This window comes from Esox lucius, chromosome 7 (genome assembly GCF_011004845.1).
Source record: "Esox lucius isolate fEsoLuc1 chromosome 7, fEsoLuc1.pri, whole genome shotgun sequence".
NCBI lineage: Eukaryota > Metazoa > Chordata > Actinopteri > Esociformes > Esocidae > Esox > Esox lucius.
In genome coordinates, this window is record NC_047575.1 from 978,420 (window position 1) to 995,663 (window position 17,244).

Consider the following 17,244-nt stretch of genomic DNA (forward strand, 5'->3'; position numbering starts at 1 on the left):
ATACCCCGCAACAAACGGGTAGGGGCGGGGGGTTAGCTACCACTCACAGACAGTCCTTCAAGTGCCGCCAGCTGTCCACTAGAGGGTACTCCAGTTTCGAGTTACAAACATTTGTGCTCACACTGCCCTGTCCTATTTTATGTGCAGTTATCTACCGGCAGCCCAAACCAAATAGGGATTTTTTTAATGAATTCTCTGAGTTTCTGTCAGACTTTCTGGAAAAGTTTGACAATATTTTAATCTGTGGTGATTTTAACATTCATGTTTGTTGCCCCTCTGATAAACTTGGTAACGATTTTAAGGCTCTATTAGACTGGATCTGGATCTGGCCCAGTCTATATCCTGTCCCACTCATAGGTTAGGTCATACCCTTGACCTTATTATCTCTCGTGGGGTGACAGTGTCATCCTGTGAGGTCCTGGATTTTCCCATCTCTGACCACTCTCTCATATGGTTTGATATCTGTGCTGTTCTACCTGCACCCACGTCCACTGCCCCCCTTCGTCGTCACATTATTACTCCATCTACAGTTGATGACTTTGTTGCTGCCTTCTCTGTTTCCGACCTCGCCTCTACTGTAGAATTGGCATTGCCTTTATGTCCTGACCAGCTCCTCTCATCCTTTCACACCATCTGCTCTCAGATTATGGACTCTGTTGCCCCTTACAAGGCTAAGTCGACCAAAGGCCCATCGGACCCCTGGTTCAATGATACAACTCGGGCCTTCAGGCGCCAGTGTAGACAGGCAGAGCGTAAATGGAAGAAGGATAGGCTGCAGGTGTCATTAGAGATGTTTAGAGCCAGCCTTGCCACCTATCAGAGAGCAGTGAAGGAAGCTAAAGGTCAACACCTTTCCAATCTCATCAATAGCAATAGCCACCGTCCTGGAATCCTGTTTAGCACTATTAACTCTGTCATAAATCCGGTGTCTGGTGTAGTGAATGAGGCATCGGTAAATACTTGCAATGCATTCAAACAGTATTTTTTGGACAAAGTTTTGTCTATTAGGCAAACCATCACACAAGCCCCTGCTGTTGCCATTCCCTCCCAACCGACACAATGTGTGCTGGAGACTTTTGATGCAATTACTCTTGTGGACCTAAAAAAAGCTGTCCATGAGTTGAAGCCTACCACCTGTCCTCTAGACGCTGTTCCTGCCAGGATTTTGAAAGAGGCTATTGACATCATAGGTCCTTTCCTTGTCTCCTTCATAAACAGCTGTCTTAGTTTGGGCACTGTTCCCACTGCTCTCAAGCACGCCATTGTGAGACCACTGCTCAAGAAACCCAACCTTGATCCCTCCATACTGTCCAATTTCCGCCCAATATCCCACCTGTCATTTCTGTCCAAGCTGATGGAGAAGCTTGTTTTCACCCAACTTCAGTCTCACCTCCAACTGCACGGCATGGGGGATACATTTCAGTCTGGTTTCAGGTCTAGACATAGCACCGAATCAGCGTTACTGAGGGTCCATAATGACATTCTCAGAGCCCTGGACAGTAAAAGCTCTGTGGTTTTGGTGTTACTGGACCTTACCGCTGCATTTGACACCGTGGATCATGCCATCCTCATCTCCCGTCTTCAACATGTTGTCGGTCTGCAGGGCACAGTGCTCAATTGGTTCTCTTCATATCTTATTGACAGAACTTTTTCAGTTATGCTTAATGATTTTTCCTCCTCAGCTGCCCCTTTGTCATCTGGTGTGCCTCAGGGTTCCATTCTCGATCCTATTCTGTTCTCACTCTATATGCTGCCACTTGGTCAACTCATCTCCAATCATAATGTTCAATTCCATTTCTATGCAGACGACCTTCAGATCTACCTTCCTGTGGTTCTGAACAATCGTTCTGCGCTGGACCCTCTCCATAACTCCATTCAGGACATTAAACTGTGGCTTTCTCAGAATTTCCTTCACTTGAATGAAGGTAAGACTGAATACATTCTGTTTAGCCCGGATTCACCCTGCAGTTCTCCTAGTTTTGGCCCTCTCACACCCCAGTTTGCACCCACTGTGCGTAACCTGGGTGTTATTTTTGACAAAAGTATGCAATTTGATAAACAGATTAGTGCGGTTGTTAAGGCGAGCTTTTACCAGCTAAGGCTTCTTAGTAAGGTCAAAACATTCTTGTCCCAAGCTGACCTTGAAAAAGCCATTCATGCCTTCATCAGCTCGAGGATTGACTACTGTAATGCCCTCTACACTGGATTTAATAAATCACTCCTCAATCGGCTTCAACTGGTACAAAATGCAGCAGCACGTCTCCTCTCAAACACCTCCAAACGCTCACACATCACCCCAGTCCTCTGCTCGCTCCATTGGCTTCCGGTGCGGTTTAGGGTGGAGTACAAGGTCCTGCTGTTTGCATTCAAGGCCATCAATGGTCTGGCCCCGGCCTACCTCGCCGAATTAGTAACGGTCTACCAACCTGCTGCAGCTCTCCGCTCCTCTGAACACACCTCTCTGGTCGTTCCCAAATTCAAATACAAAAAGTTTGGAGGCCGATCATTTGCAGTCCAGGGCCCAACTCTGTGGAACGCTTTACCACCATCCCTGCGAAACATCACAGTTTTCAGTGTTTTTAAATCGCAGTTGAAAACACATCTGTTCAGACAGGCTTTTAACACGTAATCTCTGACTCGACTGCTCATTTTATATATTTTATGTGTATGTGTGTGTATGTATGTGTATGTGTATGTATGTGTTTGTATGTGTATGTATGTGTATGTATGTGTATGTGTGTGTATGTATGTGTATGCGTGTGTATGTGTGTGTATGTATGTGTATATGTGTATGTGTATGTATGTGTATGTATGTGTATGTATGTGTATGTATGTGTATGTGTGTGTATGTGTGTGTATGCGTGTGTATGTGTGTGTATGCGTGTGTATGCGTGTGTATGTGTGTGTATGTGTGTGTATATGTGTATGCGGTGGTATGTGTATATATATGTATATATACATTTTTCTTTATTTATCTTATATTTTTATATGTTTTAATATTTTTTATATTCTGTTGTCTACTGAAGCTTTTAATGGAAAGCGCCTTGTGCACCTTTTGGCTGTTGTAAGGCGCTTTACAAATAAAATTTGATTGATTGATTGATTGATGCAACAAGCTAATGTAATGGACATATTTGTGACGATGTACTGTGCAGTTGCAATTAATCTTCTCAAGGATAAATCACACTTCAGGTACAGGACACTTGAAAGCGATTCGGCAATAGAGGACTTGTTGGAGCCCAGAGAGAGACTGAGCTTGGCTTAAAAGGACAACTGTGAGGTGGCTGAGATGAGATGGATCTCACAGACACACAGACAGACTGTCCTACTACTCTGGGGCGCTGCACGTCAAGGTGCCGCACGTCTACAGGATGCTGAGTTCCTGTGAGCTGGACTGACTCGAGTCCTGATGATTCTGCAATGTGATGGAGAAGGCAACCTCCATATGTGCATAATAGTTAATAAAAAGGTTAGAATGTGCCAAGAGAACTTTGTCTCTGTGTTCCTTACTCCGAGTGTCGATACATGGAATTTCCATCACAGTACCCCACCAGAACATTTTCCTATTTTCACCATGTATAGGAGGACCCCATTAATTTGCAATGCAACTATATTTTATATTGTTATAATTGATTCATTTAAGCATTTATCCTTAATGCTTATCCTAGGATGGCGCCGCAGATGGCTGCCTCAGTTAGTTGTTGCTCAATTCTATGTCTTATTTTGTGTGTTAAATCAGTGTTTAATTCTCATTGTTTTCTCAAGAGAAAAGCTCATAAACATTTGGGAAACAACCCTGTCCATTTATTCCTGGATTTTCTCGTAACATCCGTTAAATTACTGGACATTCTGGTCATAGCAATATTTGCTCAAGCAGTGAAATGCCCCCGGAGAGGTAAGCGTGCCAGGGTGCTAGCACGTTCTAAGAGACGTGCAATAAACAGGACAAACTTAATTTGCTTTTGGAGAAAAACAGAGACCTCTCCTTAGATTCTGCCTTGTGTTTCACGGAATAATGGCTGTGTGAATCTATAACTGACTCAGCGCTTCAATTGCCTAGTTTTTCAATCTTCTGGGCGGATCGTGGCAGAATTCTCGGGCAAAACAAAAGGAGGAGGAATATGTTTCTACATTAACAACAGCTGGGGCAACGATGTGACTGTCATACAACATTCCCCTGACCTGGAATAATTTTTTATCAACTGCAGACCTTTCCACAACCAGAGGGAATTCTCACAATTTATCTTGGTTGGTGTCTACATTCCACCGTCAGCCAACGTGAAGTCATTTGAGCGCCTTTTACTGTCCCACCTCAAGACCATCACCGACCCTCTACTAGATCCACTGCAGTTTACCTCCAGAGCCAACAGGTCTATGGACAATGCGGTAAAAATTGCTACAGCGTCTGTACTCCACTGGAACCTACGCCAGAATCCAATTTGTGGACTTCAGTTCTGCATTCAACACCAAAATTCCCACTTTGCTCCAGGACAAGCTATTTCAACTGGGAGTGCCCGAGTCCACATGCAGGTGGATCACAGCCTTCCTGTCAAACAGGAGGCAGCAGGTGAGTCAACTTCTACACTGCCATCATTGAGTCCATCCTGACCTACTCAATCATGGTCTGGTACGCTGCAGTCACTGCCAAAGACAAGGGTAGGCTGCAACGGATCATCCACACTGCAGAGATGGTGATTGGCTGCAATCTGCCGTCTCTACACGATCTATACACCTCCAGGACATGGAGGCGAGCGGCAAAGATTGGGGCTGATCCCACTCACCCCAGAATTGGATTATTCAGTGCTCTCCCGTCTGGGGCCTCCCCCGGGTAGGGCCACAGTGTCGCCGGACCCCCCTGTCTCAGTTCCAAGGTGTTACGCTGCTATACTATTGTGCTGGGGGATATGAGGAATGCACTTTCTAACTTTTCTCAGTCTCCTCCAGTTTTAAACTTTAGAAGGACATGAGGTCCTGGTCCACACCTGCGGAGTACCTGGTTTGGGGGGCCCGTTGCTGTCCCTGTCCTTGTCCACCTGGTCATACTTTTGACCTAGTCTAAAATCAAATAGACTCTGGATTTAGTCCAGAGAAATTTATTAATTATTCCAATTGGACTCTTATATCTCACCCGGCACAGCCAGAAGAGGACTGGTCACCCCTCTGAGCCTGGGTCCTCTCTAGGTTTCTTCCTAAAATTCGGCCTTCTTAGGGAGTTTTTCCTTGCCACTGTTGTAAAAAGGGCTTCATAAATACATTTGATTGATTGATTGATTGATTGAAACTTAGGCAATAAAACCCTTTCTTATTCAGATTTGAAAAGTTGGGATTGCATAAACAGGTGAAACTTTGGTCTTTCTTGCTTGAATAGTTCAAGAGATACTATTTTAGCGCTAATTAATGTTAACTACGCAAATCTATAGTCACATTTATAGTCATGTTCGGTTTGAATCCAAACAGTAGAGGTGCAATGATGCTGTTGGACAATATTGCTTCAGCACTAAACATATAATGGGACAGTTCATGCCCTCATAAGGGCACCTGATAGTGGCGTGTGTACTTTGCAAGGCTCAGCATCTACCCAGTTTTTGCAAATTAGCAGTAATTTACTTAAAGGTTTATTAACTCAGTTTTTTACTTAAAGGTTTATTAACTCAGAACAAGGGGTGGGACGATATGAGAATTTCATGCCACGATTATCCTGGCAACAATTATCCCAATTTATGATTTTGTTCCAATTAATAACAATCCCAATAACAACTCTAGTTTCTAGCTCAAAGCGGCTGATCTGATATTCTTCCATTACGTAAATATTGTTCTTGTGCAATTAAATAGCCATTCCAATAAAATAATAACAAATAAGGTTTTTAATAATAATTAAATAATACTATAATAACATGTAAATCTCTAAATGTATATGGTTGCCAGCTTCATTGACAATACATGGCAGAGGATGTTTAGTGGCATTTAGAACTGCCATTTGTACTGCATTTGTCTTCATTGCACATCTATACATTGCACACCTGTATGTCACATCACATCAGTGGCGAACCGTGAGTAATACAGCTGGGCCTTCACCTCGGCCATCACCGCCGAGAAAATAAATCATTGCGGAAAAAAGCAACAGTACGATGAATTGAAAGGGTTTAACAAGTGCAATCCTTTAATTAACGATGACAAGGATGTAAACAAATAAACCATAACGTCAATAACATTCTCCGCAACAAGAGACATTAACATTAACTTCAGAAAATTGGAGACCATTTAGGCTACATAGTTGAAATTAAATAAACCTACTCTAAAGCCAAAATCTGGAAAAATAAAATTAGGTCACCCAGAATGTCACCCAGTGACGCTGCCGACACAGACACTGCGGCTCATTTCATCACCATGGACAGCCCTATGAAATCACAGCGCATTACAAATCATTCACACATTGACAAATAAATTAATGAGCATCATCAATCTACAATACAATTTCAAAATCACAATATGCCAAAAGTTACACAATGCTGGTAATACAAAGACTATGTTTTAAATTTGCAAATGCCTCTCCATGCGCAATTACGCATGGGGCAATAAATTAAAGTCACAATTTTTATTTATAGGTTATACTATACCTCCTTAATTCTCCACAGGGGAGCATGGGGGGAATACCCTCTAAAAACTAAAATCCAACCACACACTTCTGATACGTTTGATATATTGATTGATTGATTACATATTGATTTAAAGGCAATTTGCGCCTTGACAACCTCCGCAATAAATACAAATTCCTGAATGTCCACTTGGCCAGTAATCTTATTCCCTTGAAATAATAATCAAGGTGTCTTATAACATAGGCCTACCTTACATGAAAACGAAGTCCATTCGTCGGTCTTTGTGAAGTGGGCAATGGCAGCGTCATAAAATTTGTTGTGGGCCGTAGTATTGATTACGGCGCTGCTCATCTAGCTGAAGATCAACTGTCCCCAAAAGTTTTCAAACTGACCGAGTTGGTCTTCCGTTTTTATTATTTCAAGTTTTTCGGTGAAAGGCCGCCTTGAAAAAGGCGATGATATCAAGCTAGCCACAACGTCACTCTCGTCTTCCGCCATTTAACTCGGTCTCTCAACCGCTCTCACCACTCTGCAGAGATTCAGACTTCATGAAGGCCTACGATCTTTAGTTTTTTTTACCCACCCACTTAAAATCAAAGCATGATTGGTCGATTTGCCCATCACTCTCCACACCAAAACACATAGCTTGGCCTTCCCCGGGATTCGTGAAGTCCTAACCAATGAATGAGCCAGCTAACCGGGCCTTAATAGAGACAGACAATTCTGATTGGATAACATGTTTTCAGGACATGAACTTGACAGTATGCTTAGCTTTAGAACATAGATGAGAGAAAATGTATTGTATTAAATTAAATGAGATAGAAAAAAAAATTATTGAATACTTTTTTATATTTTTTATATTGAATACTTAATTATTATTATTATTTTATTTTTTTAGGCCTTCTCTGAAGGCGTGGAAGGCTCTTTGAAGGTTCCCCACTGACATACATTATACTTAAAAGTAAAACTCTTTGATTCGTACTTCTTGTTAGATGCTAACTGCATTTTGTTGTACTGTATTTGTACTTGTTCAATTACAATAAAGTTGAATCTAATCTAAAAAAATATATTGAGATATGCGCTCCACCAGTTAAATATAACTAGTAGTCAGGAACACTTCGGTGACTGGCAAGAGATTTTCCAAGTCACTTATCTGAGGATCAGGGCTGAAAATAGCTTTCATTTCTTACCGGTACTGACGTCTGCACTTCCAATGCGCATTTTACGTGCCTTATTAGCTAAGAATAGGCCTATTTGATGTGTCGATTCTTTATAATAACTTTTATAATTCATTATAATAGCTCCCCGGGTGGTGGTTCCCCTGTTCAAAAAGGGGGACCAGAGGGTGTCTGCCAATTACAGGGCTATCACACTTCTCAGCCTCCCTGGGAAAGTCTACTCAAAGGTACTGGAAAGGAGGGTTCGGCAGATAGTCGAACCTCAGATTGAAGAGGAATAATGCGGATTCCGTCCTGGTCGGTTGTTCGGGTTCTCGGTAGTAAGTCATACTCGTTCCAGGTGGGGGTTGGCCTCCGCCAGGGCTGCGCTTTGTCACCAATCCTGTTTGTAACTTTTATGGACAGGATATCGAGGCATAGTCGGGGTGGGGAGGGGTTGCAGTTCAGTGGGCTGGGGATCTCATCGCTGGTTTTTGCAGATGATATGGTCCTGATGGCATCAACGATCTGTGACCTTTAGCACTCACTAGACCGGTTCACAGCCGAGTGCGAAGCGGTTGGGATGAGGATTAGCACCTCTAAATCTGAGGCCATGGTTCTCAGCAGGAAACTGATGGAGTGCCTCCTCCGGGTAGGGAATGAAGTGTTACCCCAAGTAAAGGAGTTCAAGTATCTCGGGGTCTTGTTTGTGAGTGAGGGGACAATGGAGCGGGAGATTGGCCGGGGAATCGGAGCAGGGGGGCGGTATTGCATTCGCTTTACCACACCGTTGTTACGAAAAGAGAGCTGAGTCGGAAGGCAAATATACCGGTCAATTATCCTTCCTACCCTTACCTATGGTCATGAAGGCTGGGTCATGAACGAAAGAAAAAGATTGCGAGTAAAAGCAGCTGAAATGGGTTTTCTCAGAAGGGTGGCTGGCTTTTCCCTTAGGGATAGGGTGAGAAGTTCAGCCATCCGTGAGTAGAGCCGCTGCTCATTTGCATCGAAAGGAGCCAGTTGAGGTGGTTCGGGCATCTGGTAAGGATGCCCCCAGGACGTCTCCCTAGGGAGGTGTTCCAGGCACGTCCAACTGGGAGGAGACCTCTGTGTAGGCCCAGGACTAGGTGGAGAGATTATATTTCGACACTGGCCTGGGAACGCCTCGGGATCCCCCAGTCAGAGCTGGCAAATGTGGTTCGGGAAAGGGAAATTTGGGGTCCCCTGCTGGAGCTGCTGCCCCGCGACCCAATACCGGATAAGCGGATGAAGTTGAGAAAGATGAGGGGAGAGCTCCCCGTTATGTTGTGCACATCATGTATTGCGTAGATCATGCAGATCAACAATGTTATTTTGGCCCGCAAAAAAATGTGTCTTCTGTTGGCATTTTCAAAAGGAAAGCGTTAACAATTAGCCTACAATATAAACAAACTTATAATTAGAAAGAGATATATGTATATCCTATTCATATTTCCTGCAATTTGCAGTGTGTTTACAGGTTTTTTCAGCATACATCTCTCGTAGCTGCATATCTGCTAGGATAAAAATCATTGATTTGAGTTCAGCATTGTTTCAACAGCTTATTTTCCGCGGTAATAGAATGGACTATTTCCATATAGCGGGAAGTGGAGACGTGATCGGAATCTTTTTTTGTAAGCTAATAAGTGTAGTGGTTAGACTAGTAGGCCTAGTGTTGTAAAGGAATTGGAAAACTAGTTTATTTTTGTATCATTGTCCATCGCAATGAATAGCCTAAAACACTGTTGACTTTGTGTTTAAGGTGATGATAATAAAAGCACTGTAACTCTTGAGGGTCATTCATTTTAATAAGCCTGCTATCAGACACCCCACACACACCTTTATAGCCTACACATGTACACAGGCCAGGTAGACCTAATTCGTGCTCAAGCTCTTATTCAACAAATAAATGAAAACGCCCAGATACGTTTATAATCAGTGGCGTAGGTTTCATTATACATGAGTGGGACATGTCTCACTTTTTATCAACACAACTCTTACTATAAGAAAAGCTCAACCTCTTTAGAACGCTGCAGTGGCAGTAGGGTAAGCAATTGCGTAATTCAAATCAGACTGGCTTTAGGACCACAGGCAGGCACTTTGCTATGAGGTACTTGCTGGATAGGTCTGGTTACCGTAGTAGAGTAGAGGCTACCGTTGTAACTGTGATCTCTGGCTCATGAAAGTATATATTATATATTATATTAAGTATAAATATTTCAGAGTTTAGCTGAAGAAACAAGAATACTCCAATACAGGCAATTGCTCAATTCAAATGCCATGTCATCTCTCACAATACCAGATGGAAGGCATATACAGATTAACAGGGCACGCACGTGCCGCAGCTCGAGGGTCCCGCCATGTCTTCGCTGTAGTTTATACTCCTACCGGTAGTTGTAGTACTTCTGATGTGTTAAACCATATTTATATTTTTTACTCTAGTTTAATAATTCGGATTTAGTCGTCTCTGAGTTTTTACCATTACTCTTCTACTCTGGTTAGCCTAATACTGTAGGTATTATTAGGGATTCAGCAGTTCACTGGTGAAACCCTATTGTGTTTGTTCCGATTTATTATTATTATTAGGGTTTCAGCAGTTCACATTTTAGAATGGCCTTTTATTTTGGCCAGCCTAAGGCACACCTGTGCAATAATCATGCTGTCTAATCAGCATCTTGATATGCCACACCTGTGAGGTGGATGGATTATATCGGCAAAGGAGAAGTGCTCACTAATACAGATTTAGACAGATTTGTGAACAATATTTGAGAGAAATAGGCCTTTTGTGTACACAGAGAAAGTCTTAGATCTTTGAGTTAAAGCTCATAATGAATGGGGGCAAAAACAAAAGTGTTGCATTTATAATGTTGTTCAATGTAATACACAAGGTACATTTTGCCTCTGGATATTCTGGGCAAAGGTCAGGGATTAACGGGTTCTCCATCACCACCCTTTTGCTGCTAGCATGCTTCTATCCAGTCAATTCATCATCTGTGTAGTGTGGTTAGTAAGGCTCTCTCCCCTGAAAAATGACATAATATATATTTAAGTTTAACGGTCCGAGGTTGTTCCTAATCTCAGGTCCCTGGGACTTAACACCTCCCTCTACAATTGGATCCTGTACTGACGGGCAGACCTTTAGTGGTGAGAATGGGCAACCTCACCTCCTCTGCACTGATCCTAAGCACTGGAGCCCCCCAGGTGGCATACTCAGTCCCCTCCTGTACCCCTTGTACACACATGACTGCGTGGCCATGCACAACTCCAACATCATCCCCAAATTCGCAGATGACACTACCATCCTGGGTCTCATCTCCAACAATGATGAGGCCTCTTGCATAGAGGAGGTGAAGAACCTGGCTACATGATGGCAGTACAACAACCTCTTTCAACGTCTGCAAAACTAAGGAGATGATCGTGGACTTCAGCAAGCAGCAGAGCGGGGGTCATGCCCCCATACACATTGATTGAGCTGTGGAGAGTGGAGAGAGTCTCCAAATTCAAGTTTCTCTGTGTGTTTATCAAAGATGACCTCACTGTCATCTTTCACTGTCATCTTGCAGTGAAAACTGCCCAACAACTATACTTCCTGAGGAGACTCAAGTAATTTGGTATTTAAAAACATTCACCAACTTCTACAGGTGCACCATTGAAAGCATCCTCTCAGGCTGCATTACTGCCTGGTATGGCAGCTGCTCCGCTGCAGACTGCAAGTCCCTCCAGAGGGTGGTAAAGTTTGCAGAGCGCATCATCTACCATACACGATACCTGAGCAAAGCACAGAACATCATCAAAGATCACAGCCACCCAGGCTATGGTCTGTTCACACTGCTGCTGTCTGGTAGACGATACCGGAGCATCGGTGCACGTGCGTAAGCAGAGCCGGATAAGAAGAGCGAATGTCCCTTGCTTACTGAGTGAGTGACCGATACCGGATAAGCGGATGAAGATGAGATGAGGGAATAGTTCATCTTCAATCTCGCTAGAAATTGCTCAATTCTTATGATTATTCCTAGGAAGTTAGTAGATACTAGTAAGCCTATTACTGGCTAAGAAGCTGTGAAAACGGCCAGTGGCAAAAGCAATAGAGTTTATAGACGCTATTTGGGGTGGAGGTAAATTTAATAAATAACGTTAGTCAGTTTTACCCAATTCCCAGTGGAGTCCAGCGACTGCTGAAGAGTTTAATGCCGTGGTGTAGTGATTAAAGACAGTGCCTCTCATGTGGAAAACCTAAGTTCAAATCTATTGAGAGCAATGACATTTAATAATTATTTCTGGAAGATTCCACGATTCCCTCGTCTTTTCACTTGATGAAAAAGATAGTTATCGTTGCCTTTATTGATAGTTATTGTATAAATGTCATTCACAAATTAAGAAAAAAGTATGTTGTTTTGCCATGAAAGAAAAAAAATATGTTCTTATGCCATGAAATGAAATAGCTTTGACAGACTCGCTAGCAATTGCTCTATTATTATGACTATTCCAGTAAGTTAGTAGATACCAGTAAAGCTTATTACTGGCTAATACGCTGTTCAAATGGACAGTGGATAACGCAATACATAGTAAGAAACTGTATCAATGTCATTCACGATTGGCCAATTAACTATTAAAACAGCCAGTGGCAAAAGAGGATTTATTCAGGATAGAGACAAGAGGCTATACTGACACACAGCACCTATACATCTCCATGGTGTAGTGGTTCACGATACAGCCTTTCATGTGGGCAACCTGGGTTTGAATCTCGAGGTGGTAACATTTTCTATTGCGGGCTGGCTGAACTTGGCTTGCCTGGTTTCTTGTTTTAAACTGCTACCAGTGTACAGTGTTATGTATATTGTTCCTTTATTTTATTATACTTTTTTGTGTGGCAATATTTTTACTTATATCTTCATCTTAACTCTCACTACATAGTTGTCGAGTGCCATGTCACAAGAATTTAATTGTGCAGGATGATGCTGTGTTTTGTGCATTTGACAAATAAACCTTGAAACTAAAGAAGCAATAAAACTGTCTTTCTTTTGAAAATCAGGCGTTGGCTGGTTAAATAGTCATTTACAATATTAACAATGTCTACACTGTATTTCTGATCAATTTGATGTTATTTTAATGGACAAAAAATTGCTTTTCTTTCAAAAACAAGGACATTTCTATGTGACCCCAAACTTTTGAACGGTAGTGTGACATCTTACTACCATGAGCTCATTAAATAGTGTAGAAGACCAGTCTACTTCCCAATGAACATATATTTATGCCTTAAGCAAGAGGTGGTATGCAAATTCATGTATAAGATTGCATAGACAGATAGCAAGTCAATATCTGATGACTGATAACAATGTTACCATACCAGGAAGCAAGCTCACTGATCCACCCACACACATTTGACACATACAAGGTACAACTGGTGGGATTAGCAAACTGTCACGGATTGTGTCTTTGCTGTGTCTTCGGAAGACGTGTCTTTGGATATATCCTGTGTTTACTGGAAACTTCATAAAAAATACAGTAGGTGTCTCTTCTTATTCTAAATAATTTCCCTTTATTGAATCATCACAGTTATTAGACAACTTTGCTCTCATGATACGTATATATATGTTATCAAGAATAAATAAGTTATATTAAATATTTATATTAATGTACAAAACATGATGAAAAGTATACCTGTAAAATAGTTTGGTTATTATGTGATCAAAGCGTAATAGCCCCACACCATAATGCCACTGAACCCTTGTTTTTTACTGAGGTGTTGTCTAGCAAACATCAGTTGTGTCTTGATATTCTTTTTTTTGAGAGCAAAAACTTGCTGATTTACAGTGTAGAACAAGTTGTGTTGTCTTTCTGACAGTTGACTCATGAACTTTGACATTAATAGTGGCAAGAGAAGTCAATATATCCCTTGATGTTACCCTGGGAGTTTTAGAAACATATGATCATCTTTCGGTCAGCTCTTGCTCTGAATTTGATGGCACAACCTATTGTTGTGAATTGTCAGTGGTTTGGAATTTTATGAAAGTGATCTGTTGAACACTGGTACAATCCAATTTCTAAAAACATTTGGACGCTGTAAGATGCCAATAAAAACAAAATGCAGTGATGTGCAAATCCATCCATCCATCTTCTTCCGCTTATCCGGGGCCGGGTCGCGGGGGCAGCAGTCTAAGCAGGGATGCCCAGACTTCCCTCTCCCCAGACATTTCCTCTAGCTCTTCCGGGGGGACACCGAGACGTTCCCAGGCCAGCCGGGAGACGTAGTCCCTCCAGCGTGTCCTAGGTCTTCCCCGGGGTCTCCTCCCGGTGGGACGGGACCGGAACACCTTCCCAGGAAGGCGTTCCGGAGGCATCCGAAACAGATGCCCAAGCCACCTCAGCTGACCCCTCTCGATGTGGAGGAGCAGCGGCTCTACTCTGAGCTCCTCCCGGGTGACCGAGCTTCACACCCTATCTCTAAGGGATCGCCCAGCCACCCTGCGGAGAAAGCTCATTTCGGCCGTCTGTATCCGGGATCTTGTCCTTTCGGTCATGACCCAAAGCTCATGACCATAGGTGAGAGTAGGAACGTAGATTGACCGGTAAATCGAGAGCTTTGCCTTACGGCTCAGCTCTTTCTTCACCACGACAGACCGATACATCGACTGCATTACTGCAGAAGCTGCACCGATCCGTCTGTCAATCTCCCGTTCCATCCTTCCCTCACTCATGAACAAGACCCCTAGATACTTAAACTCCTCCACTTGAGGCAGGCACTCTCCACCAACCTGAAGTGGGCAAGCCACCCTTTTCCGACTGAGGACCATGGCCTCGGATTTGGAGGTGCTGATTCTCATCCCCACCGCTTCACACTAGGCTGCAAACCGTCCCAGTGCATGCTGAAGGTCCTGGTTAGAAGGGGCCAACACAACAACATCTTCTGCAAAGAGCAGAGATGAAATTGTGTGGTCCCCAAACCTGACACCCTCCGGCCCCTGGCTGCGCCTAGAAATTCTGTCCATAAAAATTACGAACAGAACCGGCGACAAAGGGCAGCCCTGCCGGAGTCCAACATGCAGTGGGAACAAGTCTGACTTACTGCCGGCAATGCGAACCAAGCTCCTGCTTCGGTTGTACAGGGACCTGACAGCCCTTAGCAAAGGACCCAGGACCCCATATTCCCCAAGCACCCTACACAAGATGCCGCGAGGGACTCAGTCGAATGCCTTCTCCAAATCCACAAAACACATGTGGATTGGTTGGGCAAACTCCCATGAACCCTCCAACACCCCGTAGAGGGTATAGAGCTGGTCCAGTGTTCCACGGCCCGGACGAAAACCACACTGTTCCTCCTGAATCCGAGGTTCTACTATCGGCCGTATTCTCCTCTCCAGAACCCTGGCATAGACTTTCCCGGGGAGGCTGAGAAGTGTGATCCCCCTATAGTTGGAACACACCCTCCGGTCCCCCTTCTTAAAAAGAGGGACCACCACCCCGGTCTGCCATCCCAGAGGCACTGTCCCCGACCGCCACGCAATGTTGCACAGGCGTGTCAACCAAGACAGCCCCACAACATCCAGAGACTTGAGGTACTCAGGGCGGATCTCATCCACCCCCGGTGCCTTGCCACCGAGGGGTTTCTTGACCACCTCTGTGACTTCAGCCTGGGTGATGGACGAGTCCACCTCTGAGCCCTCATCCTCTGTTTCCTCAATGGAAGACGTAACAGCGGGATTGAGGAGATCCTCGAAGTACTCCTTCCACCGCCCGACGACATCCTCAGTTGAGGTCAACAGCTGCCCACCTCTACTGTAAACAGCGTTGGTAGGGCACTGTTTCCCTCTCCTGAGGCGCCGGATGGTTTGCCAGAATCTCTTCGAGGCCAGCCGATAGTCCTTCTCCATGGACTCACCGAACTCCTCCCAGGCCCGAGTTTTTGCCTCCACAACCACCTGGGCTGCAGTCCGCTTGGCCTGTCGGTACCCGTCAGCTGCCTCAGGAGTCCCACAAGCCAACTAGGCCTGATAGGACTCCTTCTTCAGCTTGACGGCATCCCTTACTTCCGGTGTCCACCACCGGGTTCGGGGATTGCCGCCTCGACAGGCACCGGAGACCTTACGGCCACAGCTCCGAGCGGCCGCTTCGACAATGGCGGTGGAGAACATGGTCCACTCGGACTCAATATCTCCAGCCTCCCTCGGGATCCAGTCGAATCTCTGCCGGAGGTGGGAGTTAAAGATCTCTCTGACAGGAGACTCGGCCAGACGTTCCCAGCAGATCCTTACAGTACGCTTGGGCCTGCCGAGTCTTTCCAGCTTCCTCCCCCGTCATCGGATCCAACTCACCACCAGGTGGTGATCAGTTGACAGCTCTGCCCCTCTCTTCACCCAAGTGTCCAAGACATACGGCCGCAGGTCAGATGAGACGACAACAAAGTCGATCATCGACCTGCGGCCTAGGGTATCCTGGTGCCACGTGCACTGATGGACACCCTTATGCATGAACATGGTGTTCGTTATGGACAAACTGTGACTAGCACAGAAGTCCAATAACTGAACACCACTCGGGTGATGCAAATGTGCAAATCATTTATCCTTATTCCTATGTTTCAAAGAAGTTGGGACAGGGACATGTTTACCACTGTGTTGCATCACCTCTTATAACAATACTCTGTAAGCATTTGGGAACTGAGGAGACCAATTGCTGTAGTTTTGAAAGTGAAATGTTTCCCATCCTTGCTTGATATAGGACTTCAGCTGCTCAAAAGTTCCTATTTCTCATTTCATAATGCGCCAAATGTTCTCATTAGGTGACAGGTCTGGACTGAAGGCAGGCCAGTTTAGCAGCCGGACTCTTACTACAGAGTCATGCTGTTGTAATAGGTGCAGAATGTGGTTTGGCATTGTCTTACTGAAATAAGCAAGGCCTTCCCTGAAAAAGATGTTGTCCAGATAGCAGTATAAGTTGCTCCAAAACCTGTATATATTGTTCAATATTAATGGTGTCTTCACAGATTTGCAAGTCATCCATGCCATGTGCACTAATGCACCCCCATACCATCCCGGATGCTGGCTTTTGAACTGTGCACTGATAAAATGCAAGATGATCCCTCTCGTCTTTAGTCTAGAGAATATGGCTTCCACGATTCCCAAAAATAATTTCACATTTTGATTAGTCATATCACAGGACAGTTTTCCACTTCGCCTCAGTCCATATATATATTATATGTGCTCAGGCACAGAGAAGGTGGCTGCGTTTCTGGATCATGTTTTTACACTGCTAAAAAAATAATATTTCACATTGGGTCTCAACTAATAAATGAACTAAATATATAAAAAATCTAAATCTATATTGTTCATTGTGTAATTCATTGTGAAGAATGACACGTAACCACTGTCGATGGAAACCAAAATCATCAACCAATTGAGGGCTGGATTAAAACTCACAACAAAAATCAGAGTAAACAATTGAAATCACAGACTGTTCCAACTTTTCATCACTGCAAT

The 17,244-nt window shown here is 43.9% G+C and overlaps 1 protein-coding gene across 1 annotated transcript in view; it reads left to right on the top strand.

Annotated features, from left to right (window-relative positions):
* The first annotated feature begins 13,214 nt into the window (after positions 1–13,214).
* zgc:152891 (uncharacterized protein LOC767741 homolog) overlaps positions 13,215–17,244 on the top strand; it is a 37,242-nt gene continuing 33,212 nt past the window's right edge. Inside the window, 1 exon segment of the mRNA XM_034293034.1 lies at positions 13,215–13,276. The gene's annotated coding sequence lies outside the window, so the exon portion shown is untranslated.